The sequence below is a fragment of the Cnephaeus nilssonii genome, assembly GCF_951640355.1.
Source record: "Cnephaeus nilssonii genome assembly, chromosome: X".
NCBI classification, from domain to species: domain Eukaryota; kingdom Metazoa; phylum Chordata; class Mammalia; order Chiroptera; family Vespertilionidae; genus Cnephaeus; species Cnephaeus nilssonii.
In genome coordinates, this window is record NC_137071.1 from 121,966,225 (window position 1) to 121,986,929 (window position 20,705).

At 54.3% G+C, this 20,705-nt stretch overlaps 1 long non-coding RNA gene and 1 pseudogene across 2 annotated transcripts; both read left to right on the top strand.

The window, feature by feature from the left end:
• The first annotated feature begins 1,040 nt into the window (after positions 1-1,040).
• LOC307096237 lies at positions 1,041-2,766 on the top strand. The gene is made up of 4 exons (XR_013813248.1): positions 1,041-1,168; positions 1,564-1,836; positions 2,092-2,220; positions 2,426-2,766. It is a non-coding gene; the product is annotated as an uncharacterized lncRNA (long non-coding RNA).
• Positions 2,767-7,827: 5,061 nt separating this feature from the next.
• LOC307095437 (olfactory receptor 10Q1-like) lies at positions 7,828-9,561 on the top strand (annotated as a pseudogene). The gene is made up of 2 exons: positions 7,828-8,047; positions 8,804-9,561. The product of its transcript is annotated as an olfactory receptor 10Q1-like (transcript).
• The last annotated feature ends 11,144 nt before the right edge of the window (positions 9,562-20,705 follow it).

Below are 20,705 nucleotides of genomic sequence, written 5' to 3' on the forward strand. Positions count from 1 at the left end.
TTTTGAAGAAGTGGCGTTAGAAGAAGTTTAAGTCTTAAAAAATTGGTCTCAAAAGAAATTTCAATCATTGTACTGTTGATATTTGGCTTTGTTGACTAATGAGTTTGCCGACCATTGCCCTAGCACTGCCACCTCTTGCTGTACTTTTCCTGATGACTTGACCCCCTACCAGACACAGAAGTAAAATAGCACCCTGCAGATCAGTAGACCAGGGTCACCTCCCATCAAAGGGTCCCTGGCACATCTGACACTTCCAGCCGCCCCTTCCGCCCCCAGCACACACACCCACCCAGGCTGAGCCAGCAGAGGGTAAACAACTGGGCGTTGTCCCAGGGCTGGTGGTTCCTCTGCTTCCACACTTTTGCCCAATTGATTGTTATCTCCTGAGCACTTTGGCCCAGCCCGCCAACGCCTGAGGCCTGGAGACATTGGCCACATATGGGTCTGGATCCTGGGAATGTCAGGGAAGATCCTGTGGTCTGACAGCTACCTCCCTCCCCCAGCTTGGAGGCACCATGCAGTGCTGACTGGGCCTGGAATGAGGAATGGTGTTGAAGGAGCAAGGCCCATTCATCCTGGGCTGGAGGGTGCCTGAGGGCAAGTAAAGCCCAGGAGTGACTCCTGCTGTAACCGAAAAACGTAGGTTCTGCTGCCTGGGGTCACAAGAACCCGCGAGGCAGGTGCTAGTGCAAAAGGACAGAGGCTTTATTCCCATACCAGCCCTAGGAGAATGGTGGACTCGGGTCTCAAAGACAACCCCCCTTCCTGCTCATACCACCGCTTCTTAATAGGGGTGGCGAGGGGAGGACTTTATTCCATCCAATTATCTTGCTAGCTTTGGGGGCGTTTGGGCCCTATCCATTTACAGTTCTGGCTTCTGGCGCTTGGGCACTGTCCATTCACCTTTTGGCGTGCTCTGTGTAAGAACCACCCCCTGTGCCATCTTGGCCAATGGGAGAGACTCCCCAGCGAGGAGGGTGGGGTGGGGGGCGGAAGGTCCCGCCCTCGGGAAGCCTGGAGATGCTGTTGCACAGCACCCCCACCAACGTGAGCCGGTTGGAGTCCCCGGAGTAACCCTGAATCCTGCGCGCCCATATCCTCCTAATAGTCCCGTGCGCCCACCCTTCCAACGTGGTCAGGCCTGCGCTCCGACTGACCGCTGCCTAAGGTAACTCCGCTGGTAATGCCCCCGGGGCTGGGCTCTGCAGACTCTGGCCACGTGTGAGTCCTGGGAGAAGGACAGGCTGGGACTGGCCCAGAGGCACCCGACTCACTCCCAGAACTCAAGGACAGGGACCGGCGGTTCGCAAGCTGGTCACCCGTGAGGGTAGCTGGGCTAGCACCCGCACAGGCTTTGAGGCTCACCCCCAAGCTTGGGGCAGGGCAGGCTGAGTGAGAAACAGTCTCGTGTCCGGAGGCCTCATAAGAGGGGTTTCTGGAAATGGCGCACAACGTGTTTGCGCAGGCACTCCAGGGGGTTGGGATTGGGGGAGGGGGCGTTGAGTGATGTCTCCCACTAGAGGGCAGAGTTTCTGAGGGAGCCTCATTCCCTTCAATGTTTAGCCAGCTCTCAGAACTCGCCAAGAAAGGCTGAGGAATCATGCAGGCTGAAGACGAAGGCACAGGTGGTATGGCCGAAGGTGCGGAAGGTCAAGGCATTCCAGCTGACCCTGGCAGCCACGAGGGCCACGGTGGAGGCCGCAGAGGTGCCGAAGGCGGAGGAGCTCCAGTCATGAGGGCACTCAACCCCCCCGGGCCTGGCAGAAATGCCTTGCCATGGCCAAATCCACATGCTGGGCCCACAGCCGGAAGGCCGGGAAGACTAGTGCTCAAGTAGTATCCTTTTGGAGGAGTCGCCGGTCGAGGCAATGGGACGGGGAGGAGGGGGTCAGCCTAGGGGTACTGTATGAGGAGGGGAGCCCCACGTGGCTGAGGAGATGGGCCACTGGTGAGCAGCTGAGATGGTGAGAGGAGGCGGCCTGAGGGAACAGGAAGGAGGATAGGTGGGTTTGGTGGGGGGCTAAAATGGGTGACTATGGCCTGAGGGGAAATAGTCTTTATTGCATGGTATCTTAACGGAATCTCCACTAGTACCCTCCGGGTGCCTTTCCCATCACCCGAGGAGGCACAGAGGACCTTAGATGCCATGGCGCGCTATGCCCGACCCATCCCAAGAGCGGTTCAGAAGGAGCTCATCCTAACTGGAAATGTTATAATTGTGTAAGTTCTAAAAAGGGCCAAGTGGGGAGTGGTGGCAGGTGGCTAGGGTGGTTCTCTGGAGGGTCAGTCTAATAGTGAATTGGAGACACCCCCCAAAAAAGTCAGGAGGTCCTCCCAGTGAACTGGGCCTGTCACCACCAGAGGGGCCAGAGAGGGCTAGGTGCGGAGTTATCACATAACTTGATTTTCTTTTCCCCTCATTTAGCCGACTGAGTGCTGAAGACCCTGAACAAGTGGGAATTTCTCTCTGCTCCTGTCTCCGTGACCTGGACCAATTGATTCCAACAATGAAGCGCATTTCTCGCTCATGTCTGAAAAAGGGCTAGGACTAACCTAGATCCCTCCCCACCCCCCACCCCCACCCCCCACCCCCACTCCCCAGGTAGTGCATCCTTCCCTGGGGCAAGGAATCCTACACAAGTTGCATTTCATTAGGGGGGCCTAATTGTTTGCTTGTACTGCCCCTTTGTTACTTTCAATTCTATTGTTTCCCTGTTGCTGGAGGGGGGTTTCCAAATTGTTTGTTACAGCAGAAAATAAAAGTGAACTGCTACTCTTCTCTGAGTGTTTTCAGTTACCCGATCCTCCACATTTACTTCCTTTGTCCCTGGGTTGGAGCGGAGATGTGCAATTCAGTTACTGGAGTCAGTTAAAGACAAGTTAGGAAGTGGAAGAAAATGAAAACGGGTTGTGTCCTGCCATTTCAGCATTAACAGCTGCTGGCATTTGGGAATATTTTCTTAGTTTTACTGTTGCATTTATATATTAAATGCACACAAATAACATGCAATGTGTATTTTTTGCAATATCAGGATTAAATTCTTTCTGAGCTAGGTTCATTTACCATATGAGCGTTTCCTCGTTCTAAGAAAAACTTTAAACACATGTCATTGGATGCATAAAAGAAGTACAATAATGTCATTGTACAGCTGAATTTTCCAGTACCCCAGGTTTCCTTATATCTCAGAGTTGCTCACCCACAACTCCTCCCAACACCCCCAGCTCAGGCCACCTTGGCCTGCGTCCCTCCTCACTCAGTTCATCATGTCCCACCTCCACCACTTCCCTACCCTCCAGGCTCCTAATCTGTCCACTCCTCTCCCACCCGGCTACCCCAGGTCCCCTTGCTGCTCCCATTTTTATCTTCTTCGGGCTGCCCGGTGCCCTGTCCCCAAAAGCCAGCCCTAGCCTTGCGGGATGTCCCTGAGCCACCTCTTGGCTACCAGTCCTCAGGGCATCCTCGGAAAGGATGCAAGACCACCGTTCGGTTTCCTGGTCCTGCAGCCGCTGATGTTGCATGTCTACCTGGCCCAGGAACATGGAGTGCCCGTGCCACAGTGGGAGCACCTATGGCTGCTGGTCCCATGGTTTCCTCGTCTCCTGGCCACCCGGGGAACCAAGGCCACCCTGACTGTTGGGGGCACCAGGACCACCCTGGCCAGGAGGGCTGCAAGGGCCACTCTGGGTGTCGGGACAGCCAGGGTGAGTAGACCCGCCAGGACCACGCTGGCCTTCCAGATCGCTGGGGAGACCATGGCTGGTAGGGTCTCCGGTTCCACCCTGGTCTCCAGGGCCTCCCAGTCTTCCCCCTGCACCAGCTGTACCTCCCGCATCTTTGCCTGCAGCCTGCATGGCTGCTGCAAAGCCCCTGCACCCCTCTGGCTCCAACTTAAAGATGACGGCCCCCTGGGCCCACGAATGAGGGACTGAGGCTTTTGCAGGAAGTCCCACCCTTTCACGCACACACGCAACTAGGCGTCTCCAGGGCGCCCGCCTGCGCACACCACCCCTTTGGATCCAGAGGGAGTGCGACTGGTTCAGGCCATCTTGGCGCACAGGCCCCAGAGACAGCTTAGCCAATGAGGACCCCGCAGGAAGCTCTGCCCCCAGGAGCGCTGTGCAACCCAGGGCGCCTGCGCAAACAGACCCCCACTCGCTTGTTTCCTGGCAAGAGGGGCCTGCTGTGCTGAGGCTGCTGGGAACCTGACTGTTTCCCGCCACCTGGCCCCGCCCCAAGCTTCCTGGGGAGCCTCAGAGCCGCTGGCGGCACCGGCCTGACCACCCTCATGCACGACTAGCTCGCTGACCCCTGTCCCCTGTCCCCGAGTTCTGGGAGTGACTCAGGCGCCTCTGGGCTAGTCCTGGCCTGTCTTCCCGCTGGTCTCCACCTGCTGCTGCATCTGAATCTGCAGAGACGGTGGGGCCCAGCCCTGGGGGGATTCCCAGCAGCAGTCACTCCTCCGTGCCTCTTTATTGCTGAGTGCTATTCCTCGCTCAAGTGTATCATTATCTGGGTAACCATTCACCTGTTGATGGACATCTGGGTTGTTTTCAAATCGGGCTTATTATTAAGAGTTGATACAAAAGTTTATGTACAAGTCTTTGTGAAGACAAATGGTTTTAACAGGTAAATAGCAGACATCGCCTTGCTGGGTCATATGGTTAAGTGGAAATTTATAAGAAACTGAAGAACTGTTTTTTTCAATATGATTATGTCAACTTACATTCCCACCAGCAAACTATGAGCTTTTTATTTTGCCTGTATTCTCATTTAGTCACACTTATATCTTCCAACTTTATCCTTTTTCATGTTTGATTCTCCATTCTAGGTTCTATGCATTTCCATTTGCATGCTGGAATCAGTTTGTCAATTTCTGCAAATTCAGGATTTTTGTTAGCTTAATACAAAATTGATAGAATAGTGGGTCTTCCAATCCATGAACATGACATATTTTTACAGTTATGTAGTTTTTCTTCACTTTCTCTTGGCAATCGTTTTAAGTTTTCTATGTGAATGTTTTGCACATATTTTATTAAGTGCACACCAAATATTTCATGTTTTAGGATATCATTATAAATGATAGTGATTTTTAAAATGTCATTTTTCTCTTTTGTCGGTAGGATTTTTTACACATGCAAACATGTCTTATCCTCTCTGAATTAAGCCACTTGGTGATTGTGGGTGGAGGGGAGCTGAATTTCAGGTTCAGAAGCTCTTGCCCCACATCCTTGGGGGCCTCTGCCTCTGAGCCTCAGTTTCTAACCTCCAAAGCTTGAAGTAGCAGCCCCTTCCTCCTGGTCTTCTGATGACTAGATATAGTGATGAACAGGAAGTATTCAAGCCAGAAAATAATTGCAAGCCTCTGTTCCCCAAGGAGACTAACAACCCACTAGGCAAATGGGCAGAGGATGCAAACAGGAAGTGGGCAAGTTTGGAAAGCTTTTCTGTGACATGTCATACTTGTGTCCAAAATAATGTGAATGGAGCCACATGAACACCAATCCGAAAGAATATATACACCCTGATGTTCACAGTAGCATTGTTTACAATAACTAAGATCTGAAAGCAGCCCAAGTGCCCATTAGTAAATGAATTCACACACACACACACACACACACACACACACACACACACACACACACCAAAAAGCTGTGGTACATTTACACAGTGGAATACTATGCAGCAGTAAAAAAAGAAGGATCTCTTGACCTTTAAGAGAGTATGGAGGGACTGGGAAAGGTATTATGCTAAGCGTAATAAGTAAGAGAAAGACAAGTATCACATGATCTCACTTAATGTGAAAGATTATGAACAAAATAAATTGATGAACAAAACAGATGCAGAGGAATGGAAGCATGGAACAGACGGATGAATCTCAGAGGGAAGGAGGGCAGGAGGAGGTAGGAAGAGATTAACCAAAGATCTTATATGAATACTAGGGGCCTTGTGCACAAATTTGTGCACCTTGAAAGGAACTCTGGGCTGTGAGGCTGTTGTGGGCACAGGGGCTGGTATCAAGCCCATCGTCCCCACCCCTGCCCCGCCCCTCCTGCTGCGCCCCCTCCCCCCAATCCCCTGTATGCTGGCAACCCCGCTCCCACCACCACCACTCCCATGCGCTGACAGCACTGGCTCCACTCGCACTCACTGATTGTGTGGAGTGATTGGGGCCGGCGCCAGCAGTGGGTGTGAGTGCAGCCAGCACTGTCAGCAGGTGTGAGTGGTGGCTACTGCCCCAATCGCCCCTCAGGAGCAGGAGGAGGTGGAGAAGCTTTCAGGGACAATTTCGGCCAGCAGCCACCACTCACACCCAGTGACAGTGCTGAGCGACTGGGGCTGGCGCTGGGCACCAGCAGCAGGTCCGAGTGATGGCTCTGGCACCAGCACCAGGTGCGAGCACCCAGAGGGACCTTGGCATGCAGGAGCAAAGAATTTTCAGTAACCACCAGAGGCTTGCCCCAATGACAGCAACTGGCGCCCTGCCTTGTTATGGTGTCCCTGTTCACCTGCTCCACCATTCTGCTGTGGCCGATGCCTGCCATGTTCCGCGCACGCCCCCGTGGTAGTCAGCGCATGTCATAGCGACTGATTGTTTAGTTGGTTTGGTTGTTCTGCCATTCAGTCTATTTGCATATATATGAATAACCCATGGACACATTCAATATTGGGGGGCTGTGGGGAGGAGGTAGTCAAAGGAGAAAAAGGGGACATCTGTGATACTTTGATCAATAAAGATAATTTTTAAAAAAATGATAATTTTTTTTAAAATGGAGCCCCTTTGCCAATATTTTGCCTTAAACCATTGGAATGTTAAAACCAGGCAAATTAACCTTTGGACGGGGCCTAGGGCAACCTTGTGTGCCAAAGAATTGTTTACAAACATAACAAGAGCCCTGGCCAGTGATACTCTGTGATGAGAGCGTCGGCCCATGCACCGACGTCTCCAGGGTGCGATTCCAGGTAAAGGGCAGGTACCTGGGTTTCGGGTTAATTCCCTTCCCCGGTTGGGGTGCGTGTGGGAGGTAACCAGCGAATGTGTTCTCTCAAATTGATGTCTCTTTCTCTCCCTCTCACTCTCGCTCTAGCTCTCTCTCCCCTGCCGTCCCTGCCTTCCAATTTCCCAGAAAAGCAAAGGAAAAAAATATCCTCAGGTGAGGATTAAACAAAAAACACATAAGAAAGCAGGTATTATGACTACTGGACTGAACCGTTAAAACATCATTAAGCATAAACATCACTATGTTTTGCTCTCCGCACCAATAGAAATGCCGCCTTTCTGTGGATGTAACTGTTCCCCGGCCTTTCTCAGAAAGACCCTCTCCCCTTGACTCCTAATTGGAACACTATTTGCCTGAATCAGTGCTTTCCCGAATAGCTATTCTTTTGGCCTCAAATAAATGTTATTTGCCTTTCACTTTGAAAGGCCTTTTATGTGTAGGCTAACACAGGAAATCGTTTCAGCTTTGCAGGCCACGTGATCCTTCGCGACCACTGGCCTCTGCAGTTGTGGCGGGAAAGCTGCCCTAACCAGGATGTGGACCAATCTGCTCCAACACAATATACTGGCCGCTGCATTCAGGCCAGAGGCCATAGTTTATGGAGTCCTGAGTTAAATCAGTCAGAAGTTCTTTATTCTCAGTGAGCAGAGGGCAGAATGTAAGAAGCTCATGAACTTAGCCCAGGGCCAAGCCTGGCAACGTGGGTTGGAGGCCCTGGAGAGGTGGCTACACTCCCGTCTGTGGAAAGGGCTGCAGAGTCTCCCACAACTTAGAAATTTGCTAGAAATCTGCCTTTTCCAGCCCAGGAGTTCGACAGGGGAATACAGGATGGCCCCACTGCAGAAAATCCACACCTTAAGCTCAGAGTTTATCATCTTGGGCTTTGGGGATCTTTCTGAACTGCAAATCTTCTTCTTTTTTTTTGACTCTTTTTAGTCATACATCTTGTCACCCTAGCAGGCCACCCAACCATTGTGCTCATCACCCTCACTGACTCCTGCCTCCAGACCCCCCTGGATTTCTTTCTTTGAATCTGTCCAACATTTAAGTTTGCTATATATTGCCCTGGCTCATTTTTCTCAGTGGATAGAGTGTCAGCCTGCAGACTGAAGGGTCCCAGGTTCTATTCCAGTCAAGGGTACATATTCAGGTTGTGGGCTCAACCCCCAGTGGGGGACGTGCAGGATGCAGCCAATCAGTGATTCTCTCTCATCATTGATGTTTATGTCTCTCTCTGCTTCTCCCTTCCTCTCTGAAATCAATAAAAATATTTTTTAAATCCTATATAATAAAGAGCTAATATGCAAATAGACATCGTGCCCTCGTGCACTCATGCCCTCGTGCACTCGCACCCTCGTGCCCTCGTTCCCTTGTGCCCAGGGACCTGAGGATGGACCAGGGGACCTGACGCTGCATCACCCATCTGAGGCCGGGCCAGGGGAACTGAGGCCGCGCCCCCCGCCGTGGCGCTGGGCCGGGGAACCTGAAGTTGCACCCCTGACCAGGAACCCAGGTCAGGGGACCTGAGGCTGCGCTGCCCACTCTGAGGGGCTTGACGGGGGTGGGACTGGCCAGGTCGGGGTCTCACGCCATTTCCAGGCATGCACAGGTGGGCGGGAACTTGAGTCTGGGTCCCGCAGAGGGCCCCAAACTCTGACAGGAGGGAGATTTTCATATACATTTTACAAATTTTCTTTCATCTCTGACAATTCTATTACAGAGAAAGAGCAAATAGCAATATTAAAATATTTCCTCTAATTAATTCCCTTTTAATGTTCATGAATTTCATGCACCAAGCCACTAGTATATAAATACATTTGCTATATATTGTTCATTGTACCCAACATGCTGGCCAATTTCCTGTCCCGCAGCCAGCGGATGCCCATGCTGGGCTGCGCGTTGCAAATGCACCTCTTCATCACTCTGGGGGGAGCAGAGTGTTTCCTCCTAGCTGTGATGGCCTATGACCGCTTCGTGGCCATCTGCAAGCCCCTGCGCTACACACTCATCATCACCAGGGCCCTCTGTCTGCAGATGCTGGCTCTGGCATGCGTCGGTGGCTTTGCACTCTCACTCACACTTACCACACTAATATTCCTCTTGCCCTTCTGTCAGTCCCATGAGATCAATCATTTCTTCTGTGACATCCCTGCTGTGCTCTTCCTGGCCTGCTCAGACACACGAGCCAATGAGATTGCAGTCTTCGTGGTCTGCATGCTCATCCTGCTGATTCCCTTCTTACTGATACTGCTCTCCTACGGCTTCATTATCACCACCATCCTCAGCATCCACTCAGCCCAGGGCAGGAGCAAAGCCTTCTCCACCTGTGCCGGGCACCTGCTGGTCTCTCTTCTGCACTATGGCTGTGCAATATTCATCTACATTCGCCCCAAGTCATGCTACACCCCAGAACAGGACAAGATTGTGTCCTTAATCTACACCAATGTAACTCCCATGCTCTATCCCATGATCTATAGCCTCAGGAACAAGGAAGTCAAGGGTGCCCTCAGGAGACTCCTGGAGAGCTCTAACCAGATGAGGCGGCAGCCTAAAGCCAGGTGAAGGGCAAAGTGGAGTCCACGAGGACTAACCTGGCCCCTTACAAGAACCCAGTGGGTCATCTCACTGCCCACCTTGCGGCTCCACTCCCCCCTCTGAGGGCTGCTCCACGGTTCTGCATGCCCCTGAACCTTACCACACCTTTTCTATGGTCACAGAGATGGAACGAATCCTGAGGCTTTCCAAAACGTGGCTGTACTGGGGGTGTCCCTTGTTGGACAATTACGTTCATCCTCTGGGACACTGTCAGAGGCATGGACACCGCCAGGAAGAAGGTCATGAGATGCCCAAACAAACCATTAAGGCACCACTTCCCTGGACAAGGAGTTAGCGAGGATCAATTCAAGGAGCTCCCAAGCCCAAGCTAGGTAACGTGAAGGAGCGGAAAGGCAGAGCCTCCCAGAAACTGAACCCTGCATCACCACAAAACGGCGTAGCGATCACTTGAGATAAACAGTGCAAACCAAACAGCAGCAGCCCCGGGGGCCTGTGACCTGCTCTGCCCCATCAGCTCACCATCCTCACTAAGGCATTTCACTCACTGTCCACCCGCCCAGCCTCTGGGCCAGGTGACTCCCCCTCCTTGCATTGCTTAAAGGGCCACCTGCTCCTGGTAGCCTGTGCAGACTGCCCTTCCTCCTACCTGACCTGCCCTGCTTGGGGAGTGCCTCTCCACCATGGCCGCAAGGGCTTACTCCTCACCCAGCTCTGAAATGATTTGTCCCTGACTGGCCTGGGGCACTTGCAGGCAAGAGGTATGATTAAGCTCTGTTACCAGGGACCTGGCAGGTAACAGGTACTCAGTAAGCAGTAATCAAACTGTGAGTCCCATGAGTTTTGGCTGACCTTCCGACCCTGGTTGCTATTGAATGAAAGCCTTCAACCCTGCTGAGCTGAGGCCTCTGTGTTCAGGGACTCCTGTCAGATGTAAAGATCTCGAGAGAGTGTTTGCTGACCCCACTCCCACCCCACAGGCTGGGCTATGTGCCATGGATCCCTGGATTCTCCTCCATCATAGCACTTAGCAAGAAAGAATTGTTAATGAGTAAATGAACGAATGAGTGACTTGGCACCTTGTGTGTAACAGGCACTGGGCATAGCACTGGGGCTACGGAAAGCAACACAGACCCTGCCCTCAAGGAGCTCACACATTAGCCTGGGGGATTAGGCACCTTAACAACTTTATTTAACACAATTGTTACCAGCTAGTCACAGGAAAGAGTGACTTGTCCCAACACCAAACCTAGGAACACCCACATTCTGCTAAAAGGGTCAGGAATGGGGGGACTGGGTCCTTGATGACCCTTCATTGGACAAGTAAGCCAGCGTGATGACCCTCTCCCTCTGGACTTCACATTCAGTCAATAATACATTTCCTTGTAGTTTAAGCCCCCAAAGCATTCCTTACTGACACAGCAAAACCCCGTGAGCATCAGCTATTTCCAACCTTGCCTGTCTCCTTGATTTGCAGCTCCTCCTACCCACCTCGTGATGCCTAGGCGATGACCCCATCTTTCACAGCAAAGAGGCCCCAGACCCACCAGAGGGGCACTCCCCAATGGCAGTGGCAGATCTGGGAGGACAGGAACCATGTAGATCATTTTTCCTAGTGCCAGCCCTGCTGCCTTTTGGTCAGAAGGATCCCTAGAGCAGCGGTCGCCCACCTTTCAGACCTCAGGGACCACCAGTGGTCCGCAGATCACTGGTTTGTGACCGCTGCTCCAAAGGTTTCCTTAATCCATCGGTCGCCCACCTTTCAGACCTCAGGGACCACCAGTGGTCCGCGGATCACTGGTTTGTGACCACTGCTCCAAAGGTTTCCTTAAGCCAGCGGTCGCCCACCTTTCAGACCTCAGGGACCACCAGTGGTCCGCGGATCACTGGTTTGTGACCGCTGCTCCAAAGGTTTCCTTAAGCCAGCGGTCGCCCACCTTGCAGACCTCAGGGACCACCAGTGGTTGGCAGACCACCGGTTGGTAACTGCTGCCCAGAGGCTCTGTCCAGGAGCTTACACACCAGCAGATTCCTGGGCACAGTCAGTGCTACGGGTGCTGTGCCAAATACAGGCTCATGGTGCTATCCAATGGGGCAATGCTATTCCCCATCTTCTGGGATTGTGGTCAGGACTCGTGGACAAAGCATGGAAAGCAATGCCTGGGCAGCTTTCGAATCAATGGAAACAAGGATTAGTGAGCTGATGGGGTACTGGGTCCCTTCCATGTTGCTCCCTCACCCTCAGGATGCACTTCCTTCGGTGCCCTCAGAGCTGGGAGAGGCTGCAGCCTGGAAGGTTTGGGGGGCTACAGGAAACTTAGATGGAGACTCCAGGTGGATCCCAGGGAAGGCAGTGATCAGTAAATTGATTACACATGACTATGGAGAGAGAGTTCAAGAGCGAGAGAGAGACAGACAGCGACCAAAATGGTAGCTGGTTTTTGCCCACAATACCCCACTGCAGCCCCACGTGGGCCCTGAGCTGCTGGGCCATATGATGCCCTTACAAAGGGTGCATGGACACTAATATATTTGGACAAGTCATTGTGGTTCATGCCTAATATGATTTTAGATGTATTTATTGCATTCCATAGAAGTCCTCTTCATTTTACAAATGTGAAGCCTTTTACCGCCATGAAGCCAGACAGTTTAAGCTAGACCTGGTGCTATGGACACAGAGATTGGATGTGCTGAGTGCCTCCTGAGTATGTAGCTGCGTGTGCATGTGTTTCTTGCTAATGAAGACAGGTGCACGTGTACTGGAGTAAATGGAAGGATTAGAAGAGTAAAAGATTACCTTGTGTCATCCTGATGAAATGCTGATGACAGCAACCTTGCAGTTGTCTCTAGAGGAATAAGTGTCCATGTCGCATGGGGATTGTGTGTGGAGTTTAGAAAGGATTGCTCTTGGGAAGCAGCTCAACGTCATGAGGACAGCAGGGCTGTGCCACATGGGCCCCACAGTCATTAGGCTGGGTCCCCAGGCTCCGTGACTTCAGGGACTTCATCACAGTCCTCCTACCTGCATCAGGAGAAGGGGCCAAGTACGAGAACTTTCAAAGGAAAGATTGGCCCCCAATGAATAGACAAGGGTAATTCAAACTTCAGCAAAGTAGTTCACTTGGGAACTAATTAGAAGCTTCTCTGAACAACAATTACTGAATAACTTAATTTTTTTTTTTCTATTTACAAATGTAATTGATGCCCACTGCCAAAAAAACAGGAAAAGAAATATGGGCATGTTTGGAAAATAATATAATTACCTATCATCTCCCTACTAGAGATAACCACAATGAAAATGTTGCTGTATTTCAGGATGAAATGAGGATATTCATGTTTATTATTTAGAACAGTGACTGGAACACGGAAATCACTAAATGCATGTTATTGCTTTTTTTAAAAAACATTCTCATCCAAGAGTTGTTCTTACTAATTTTTAAAGGGAGAGGAAGTGCGAGAGAGGGAAACATTGATGTGAGAGAGAAACAAAGATCAGTTGCCTTCTGACGGGCCTGATCTAGGATGTGCCCACAAGGGAATTGAACCCACAATCTTTTGATGTACAGGATGACGCTCCAAACACCTGAGCCACCTGGCCAGGGTCATGTTATTGATTATTATAATTCCATTGTTAGTAGTAGGCTTAGGAAAATATTTCCCTGTCCAAAAATCAAAGTTCATTTAAATTTTTTCTGGTATTTTCACTTTGATTTTATTGTGTGAATAACACATAAATACCTATTAATTATAAACCATTCATATCCTATACAAATGAATAGTATAAATGTAAATGCATTCTCTCCCCCCCCCATGTCTCAGTGAGATACATAAAAGCAGCCTATGACCTCAGTGCTCATCTGTCTCATCCTATTTCTTTCATTGAACAGTCACTTGCACCTCAGAAGTGTCCCTCAGGTTTTTTACAAGATGGCGGCATAGGTTTGAACACCTAACCTGCAGCCTGGCACAACAATTTCAAAAATACAACTAAAAGTCAGAACGGACATCATCCAGAACCACAGGACAGCTGGCTGACTGAAATGCCCACAACTAGAAGGAAAGAGAAAACCACAAGGAAAATCAGAGGAGCCGTAAAAGCCTGAGGTATGGAGACATGGGCAGAGACACGAGCACACGTGCTTGCGGGGAGGACAGAGCCACAGAGGACAAGGCGGCTGACGGCTTGGCCGGCATTCTCTAGCGGGAAGGAGATAAAAGCTCCAGATTGCGCTGAACCCCAGCTCCGACTGCACTGAACCCCAGTTCCGAGCGAGACCCTGGGAAGCCAGGCGCATGCTGGGGGAATCTGGGCTGTGGGGCGGAGGCACAGAGGAGCGGCGAAAGGCAGAGCTCTGGAGGTGCGCACGTGAATGCACGCAGAGGACGGACTGTTGCCTGTGCCGCTGAATTGCCCTGGCGGGGAGGAGACAGGGGCTCCGGACTGCACTGAACCCCAGTTTCGACTACACTGAACCCCAGTTCTGGCTGCGCTGGGCCCCGGTTCCGGGCGAGACCCTGAGAAGCCAGGCTCATGCTGGGGGAACCTGGGCTGTGAGGCGGAGACGCAGGGGAGCGGCGAAGGGCAGAGCACCGGAGGTGCGCACGGGAATGCGCGCAGAGGATGGTCTGTTGACTGTGCCGCTGGATTGCCCTGGTGGGAAGGAGACAAAGGCGCCAGACTGCGCTGAGCCCCAGTTCCGACTACACTGAAACCCAGTTCCGGGCAAGAATCTGGGAGTCCAGATTCATTGGGGGAGAGACTAGACTGTTTGGTGGTGGGCGAAACTCCAGGGCGCTTTTCTCTCAGAGGTGTTTGCAGGGAGTCCAGAGGGACACTGAGACACAGGAACCTCATAGGGCGGGGCTGACGGGAAGCCAAGGCTGTAGGCTCCACCCTGAAACTCCGCCCCATCCAAGCTGAGCACAGAGGCTTTTACAATTTTGCAAGTCTAGTTGAATAAGGCGGTCTCCCGGTGTAGACACAGCTGATCCTCACAGCCAATTGGACTGGAGGTCAAATCCTCCCAGTGTACCAACAGCAATCAAGGCTTAACAACACCAAGACTTTGCACTCAGCCCACAAAGGGGGGTACCAAGAGCGACCACCTAGGGAGATTGGGGAAGCTGAGCTACCGGCCCCTATAGGTCACTGACCACACAAAGCCACTCCATCAACATAGGGAGGAAGCCAAAAGGTGGAGACACCGAAGCAGGTCACGAATAGAAGGGATGAAGGAAAGTAAACTAATGGATGACACAGTGTTCAGAACCACATTTATAAGGTTACTTAAGAATCTTCTGGAGGACCAAGATGGCGGCATAGGGCAGACGCCTGATTGTTGCCTACCACAACAATTTTGAAACTACAACTGGAAAACAGAGCAGACACCATCCAGAACAATGGCCGGAGGAATTGCTGAGAAGGAATTAACCAATGGGAGTTGGGATCAGGAAGACGAGGCCCCGCTGGGTCCCGGATCCAGGTGCGCTCACCCAGCGACTGGTCGCCGCTGCAGGCCCAAGTGCCACCGCAGCGACCTTGGACCAGCCCGCTGCCGTGCATCGGGCACACCGGAGCTTCGCCGAGCCCGCCGCCCAGCGAGTTCCGCGGCTGCCGCCCCGGAGCTTTGAGAGGATGGCCGAAGGAATTGCTGAGAGGGAATTGACTGACAGGAATTGGGATCAAGAAGACGAAGCCCCACTGGGTCCCGGGTCCGAGTGAGGCCACGTGCCCCTGGATCCGGGCGAGGCCACGCGCCCCTGGATCTGGTGAGGCCACATGCCCCTGGGTCCAGGTGAGGTTGGGTCCCAGGTCTGGGTGAGGCCACGCGCCCCTGGGTCTGGGTGTAGCTGGATCCCAGGTCCGGGTGAGGCTGTGCACCCCTGGATCCGGGTGAGGCTGGGTCCTGGGTCCGGGAGAGGCCACGCGCCCCTGGGTCTGGGTGAAGCTGGATCCCGGGTCCAGGTGAGGCCGTGTGCCCCTGGATCCAGGTGAGGCTCGGTCCCGGGTCCGGGTGAGGCCACGTGCCCCTGGGTCCGGGTGTAGCTGAATCCCGGGTCCGGGTGAGGCCGTGCGCCCCTGGATCCAGGCGAGGCTGGGTCCCGGGTCCGGGTGAGGCCGCGCCCCTGGGTCTGGGAGAGGCCACGCACCCCTGGGTCCGGGTGAGGCCACGTGCCCCTGAGTCCGGGTGTAGCTGGATCCTGGGTCTGGGTGAGGCTGTGTGCCCCTGGATCTGGGAGAGGCCACGCGACCCTGGGTCCGGGTGAAGCTGGATCCCGGGTCCGGGTGAGGCTGGGTCCTGGGTCCGGGTGAGGCCATGCGCCCCCAGGTCCGGGAGAGGCCACGCGCCCCTGGGTCTGGGTGAAGCTGGATCCCGGGTCCAGGTGAGGCCGTGTGCCCCTGGATCCAGGTGAGGCTCGGTCCCGGGTCCGGGTGAGGCCACGTGCCCCTGGGTCCGGGTGTAGCTGAATCCTGGGTCCGGGTGAGGCCATGCGCCCCTGGATCCAGGCGAGGCTGGGTCCCGGGTCCGGGTGAGGCCGCGCCCCTGGGTCTGGGAGAGGCCACGCACCCCTGGGTCCGGGTGAGGCCACGTGCCCCTGAGTCCGGGTGTAGCTGGGTCCTGGGTCCGGGTGAGGCCGCGCGCCCCCGGGTCCGGGAGAGGCCACGCGACCCTGGGTCCGGGTGAAGCTGGATCCCGGGTCCGGGTGAGGCCGTGTGCCCCTGGATCCGGGTGAGGTTGGGTCACGGGTCCGGGTGAGGCCGTGCCCCTGGGTCCGGGAGAGGCCACGCAGCCCTGGGTCCGGGTGACGCCACGCGCCCCTGGGTCCGGGTGTAGCTGAATCCCGGGTCTGGGTGAGGCCGTGCACCCCTGAATCCGGGTGAGGCTGTGTGGGAAAAATTCATGGGGCCTCCCTATAAGGGCACTGGATAGACGGGCCTTGAAAAGGGTCTGTCTCTAACTGGTGTTCTTATTCCAAGGCAGCTGCGTGATTGCCTGTCCTTGGAAAGGGGTCACATGAATGTTATTTAAGCAAACTGTAATAATAAGAGATATAGAAATTAAGTGTTCTTGGAGTGAACTTTGCTCAAGGAAGACTGGATTGAGAGTCCATGTCTCAAGGATTGCTTTGTCTCCACAAGGAGGTGCGTGTGGCTCGCTGCCCAGACCTATAGCACGACGCCCGGGAGTTCGGGAGGGGAGCCAAAATTTGGGATATAAATGTACTGCTCTCTGTGAATAAACTTGCCTTCAACAGCATCACTGTTGTTGGTCCTCCTGATCCCCGCTTTTGCTTCTCTTTCTTTCTTTTTCCTCGTCACCGTCTCCTACTTTCAGGATTACCCTGTTCTCTGTCTGAGCAGGTCTCCGACAAGGCTGGGTCCCGGGTCCGGGCGAGGCCGCGCGCACCTGGGTCCGGGTGAAGCTGGATCCTGGGTAGGGGTGAGGCCGCGCCCCTGGGTCCGGGAGAGGCCACACGCCCCTGGGTCCGGGTGAGGCCACGCGCCCCTGGGTCCGGGTGAGGCTGGATGCCAGGACTAGGTGAGGCCGCGCGCACCTGGGTCCGGGTGAGGCCACGAGCCCCGGGGCCTGGGTGATTCTGGGTCCCAGGTCCGGGTGAGGCCGCGTGCCCCTGAGTCCGGGTGAAGCCGCGCCCCTGGGTCCGGGCGAGACCAAACCAGAGGGAGTCGGACCTGCATTACCACCATTTGTCCACCATCCAGAGCTGAAAAGTCAGTGCCGTCATGTACACATAAGGAACTGGTGGACATTGAAATTGGGTCTCAAAAGAACTGTTGGTCCAGAAAGAAACTTACTACAGACTTAATTAATTTGCCTGTCAGCATAACTATTATTGCTCATCTCACATTCGGTTCTTATAAGTATATTTCTAGTAACACATGATCTCACTCATCTAGGGGAAATGATGAACAACATAGACTGATGAACAAGAACAGACCCAGAAACAAGGAGGCATCAATCTGACTGTCTGGCCTCAGAGGGAGGGTAGGGAGGGTGGGGGTAGGGGGGAGAGATCAAGGCTTGTGTGCATGCATACAAGCCTAACCAATGGTTAAGGACAACAGGGGGGTGGGGTGGGGGACGGGAATGGGGGGATGAGGACAAATATGTGACACCTTAATCAATAAAGAAATTTAAAAAAAAAAAAAAGGAAAAAAAAGAAGTGTCCCTCAAAGGATTCATCCCGTGAGTCTTGGCTGCATCAGCAGAGAGCTGTGTCCAGGTGCAAACTCCCCTGCACTCCCAGCCCCTGCCCCCTGCACAGGCTGTGTGAAGGCAGAAGAGGGGCATGCAGGGAGAAGGTGGGGAGCACGGGCACTGGGTAGAGAGGTGTCCACCCTAGCAGGGTGACGTCAGGGGGCATGAGGGCGCATGGGCCCAGAGTCTCAGCAGGAAGAAGCAGCCTGCAGGTGATGGTGAGCAGGCAGACTCCAGAGATAAGTAGACAGCACAGGAAGGAGCTCATTAGCCGGCCAAAGCAGAGCCCTTCATGTGTCACTGTCCAGCCTTCTTCTCCCTCCTTGGCCCCATGTCAGCCTGACCCAGTGATGCCAGTCCCTGGGGTCCTCCCTGTGACCACACCTGTTCACCCTCCACATCCAGTCCTTCCTGGACTCTGTGGCTTTGACCTGCTGACAGCTACTTCCTGTGTTTTCTCTGGAATCCCTTCACCCACCTGCCCGGCTTGCTGTGTTCCTCTGGGATTCTGGGATCCTTTCTCTCCAAGGAAGGCAGCTCCCTGGGAAAAGGCTTTCTGCAGGCTTCCTCCCTGCTGTGTTATTCCCAGTTCCCGGGACAGTGTGGGGTGCAGAGCCCCCAGAACCAATACTTACCCATGGAAGCAGCTGGGTGTGGGCAGCCTCCCCTGTACCCTCTTCCCTTCCCATTCTTCCATCCCCCAAGACAAGCAGAGGTCGAGCAGCAGTTGGCTTCGAGAAATGGCATGTCTATGGTTATGTTTCCAGTTTGTTTTTGTTTGTTTGTTTGTTTGTTTTAGCAGAAAGGGATGTCCCTTTGATCCCCCCCATCCCGCCTCACCCCTCAACCTGATCTCTGGGTGTGGGAAAGTCTTTGGGGAATCTACTCAGCTATAACACTGTACGGCCTGTGTTACAAAGCTCTTTCTCACCAGGTCTAGGATTAGCTGCGACACAGACGTGGCTGAAGAAAGGCTGCTACATCAAACCTCAGAGGGAAGGTAGGGGAGGGTGGGGGTAAGCGGGAGAGATCAACAAAGGACTTGTATGCATGCATATAAGCCTAACCAATGGACACAGACACCAGGGGGTGAGAGCATGAGTGGGGGGAATGGGGGGGGAATGGGGGAATAAGGACACATATGTAACACCTTAATCAATAAAGAAATTTTAACAAAAGAAAAGCTGCTACATGGAATACGTGCGATATGGAAAGTGCACCATCCTGAAGCTCAGATAGGCGCCCACTCCCTGATCCCTTCCCTGGCTGGTGCCCACAGGTGTGCCAGCCAGGTGAGTGGGCCCTGATCCCTGGGACAGGACACCACATCTACCCACTGCCACGACTGTGGGCAGAGAGAGAGAGTGTTGGCACAGACACACGTGTCCAGGCATTGCCCTAGCCCTGCCCACCTCTCGCTGTACTTTTCCTGGAGACCTGACCCCCTTCCCAGACACAGAGGGAAACTTGCCCCTAAGAGATCAGCAGACACAGGGTCACCTACCAGCTGAGGGCTCCAGGCACCTCTGACACCTCCAGCCTTCCTCCCCACCCCAATCAACCCTCACACCCACCCACGCCCAGAGTGGGGAGACTTTCCTTCTAAATGAGGGCGAGCCCCATGAGGGCTGAGCCAACAGAGGGCAAAGGTGCGGGGAGTTGTCCCAGGGGCTGTGCTCCTGCTCCTTTTGTGCTTCTGTCCAACGAGCTGGTCCCTCCTGAGCAGCGGGCCCCAGCCCGCCCGAGCCTGAGGTCTGAGACAGGGCAGGGTGCGTGCCGGGCAGAGGCAGTGGGGCTGGCAGCTCCCCTCCCCCAGGATGGCGGCAGCACTAAGTGACAGTGCCCGGGGAGAGCCATGGTGCTGCAGGAGCAAGGCCCATCCATCCCGGCTCCTCCAGGGTCTGAGCTGGGGGTACACGCGGGCAGGGCGGGCAGGGCCCAGGCGAGACCCCCGGGGACTGGCCCAGAGGCGCCTGACCCACTGAGACCAATGACAGGGACCCGCAGCAGCAAGCTGCGCCCCCTAGAGGAGAGCTGGGCTGGGACCCGCACAGGCTCTGAGGCTCCCCACCAGCATGTTGCTGGGCAGACTTGGCGGGAAACAGTCACATGCCCAGGGCACTCATTGGCCGGGTTGCTGGCAAATGGCACAGGCCTGTGTGCGCATGCACTCTGGGGCTTTCAAGTGGTGGCACCCGCTAGGGGGCGGGGCTTCCTGCAGAACCTGGGCGCCTCAGCGGTATAGCGGATCTCAGAAGCAAGAAGAGGCTGAGGGGACATGCAGGCTGACGACCCTGTCCTGGGCCGTGTGGCCGAAGATGGAGAAGGCCAGGCCAGTCCGGGAGGCCCTGGCAGCCAAGATGGCCCTGGAGACCACGAGGGCCCCGGGAGAGGTGGCAGCGGGGAGCCCGGTGCTGTTCCCAGCGAAGCGCCACAGGTCACCCGGGCCCTCCGCGCTCCTGTGGGGGGCGCAGCTGCCATGCCAGAGGCCACGGCCAGAATTCCGAGACCAGACACTCTCCATTTGTATCCTTTCTGAGGAGAGCCCGGGGGGCCGGGGGGTCGGACCTAGGGTGGACACTGGGACAGGGAGGAGGGGTCAGCCTGGGGGAGGGGGTGAAGCTGAGGGGAGGGGCCGGCCCGGGTGGCTGAGGGGAAGGGTAATGGCGGGATGTAAAGATGGCGGGGGGGGGGGGGGGCAGGGGAGGCGGCCTGAGGGACCAGGAAGGAGGGGGCATACGGGAGGGGACTAAGACGGGTGAGGGTGGCCTGAGAGGAAGCAGCAAAGTCTGAATGGGATGGTGCCTTAACTGGATCTCCTCTAGCTCCATCCTGGTGCCCTTCAGATCGTCCGTGGAGGCATTGAGAGCATGCCATTTCCTGGCTCCGCGCACCCAGCCCCATGGACCAGCAGTGGAGCAGGAGCTCATAGTG